Below are 1,191 nucleotides of genomic sequence, written 5' to 3' on the forward strand. Positions count from 1 at the left end.
TTCATCTAAAAATGTCCTCTCCAAATCCAAAGTCATCTAGATTTTCTCCTGTAACCTTATTTATGCTTTAAAATATTTTAGACTGAGGAAGCAGGAACTGTCATAGATATAGCTCAGTGGCACAAACACCTGCTTGGCAAGCACAAGGTCCTGAGTTCAATTGCCAGTACCAAAAAAAAGGAACCAGGAATAATAGTAGTTCAATCATGGATCAAAGCAATGAAGGATGCACAAAAAAGATTAGAGGTGTGAATATTGACAAATTAATAAAGGATTTCTCACAGATAGAAAATAAAATGAAGAAACCAGTGGAAAGAATAACATCCTGGAGATTCATTTGGAAAAGACCACCTGTTTATTGAAAGTAATACAAACAAGGAAGTTTCAATTATAAAAGAATGTGCTCCTCTTCAAGATATGATAAAAGGGCTGCAACAGACCATTGACTATCAATATAATATGAAAGGTGAAAATGAACAACTAAAAAGAAATGCTGATATGACAAAGGAAGAGCTAAAATCTCATAAACAGGAATATAAGAAGAATATCACCAAACTTGTACATGAAATGAAAATCAGAGAGGAGGAACATAAGATGGAAATAAGTGCCGGGTGTGGTGGTGTACATCAGTAATCACAGCACTTGGGAGGCTGAGGCAGGAGGACCATTGTGAGTTCAAGACCAGCCTGAGCTACAAAGTGAGCTCAAGACCAGCCTGAACTGCATAAGGAGACCCTGTCTCAAAAAAGACAAAACAAAAGATGGAAATAAGCAAACTTTATCAATATGCAGAAAAAAATTGAATTAAATGAAGAAAACCACAAACATCAAATAAAGAAAAAAGGAGATGGAAATTTCAGAGGTTTTTTTTTTTTTTTTGAAATTTCAGAGTTAATGCAAAGTTAATAACTCAAGAAGAAAAGCAAAATGAAGAAATAAAACTATAGCTGGAGAAGCTTCAACATCTTCGAGAAGTAAAAAACAAGGACATTATAATTCTTTCCACTACCATCCATTGTTTGGAGCAGAACTTTTCTGCTGGCAAACTTTCTCACCTTAAGTGTAGACAATTTTCAGTATAACAGTAAATTCATTAATTAGTATTTACTTTTTTAAGAGCAACTGAGAAATTGACTCCCATTTTCACCACAAGCATACTACCTAAATAGCCTAAATAATAAAAGAGACAGC

At 34.1% G+C, this 1,191-nt stretch overlaps 1 pseudogene; it reads left to right on the forward strand.

Moving 5' to 3' along the window:
- The first annotated feature begins 206 nt into the window (after window positions 1-206).
- LOC102025361 overlaps window positions 207-1,191 on the forward strand; it is a 1,487-nt pseudogene continuing 502 nt past the window's right edge.

The sequence above is a fragment of the Chinchilla lanigera genome, unplaced genomic scaffold, assembly GCF_000276665.1.
Source record: "Chinchilla lanigera isolate Chin_1 unplaced genomic scaffold, ChiLan1.0 scaffold00017, whole genome shotgun sequence".
Taxonomy (NCBI): domain Eukaryota; kingdom Metazoa; phylum Chordata; class Mammalia; order Rodentia; family Chinchillidae; genus Chinchilla; species Chinchilla lanigera.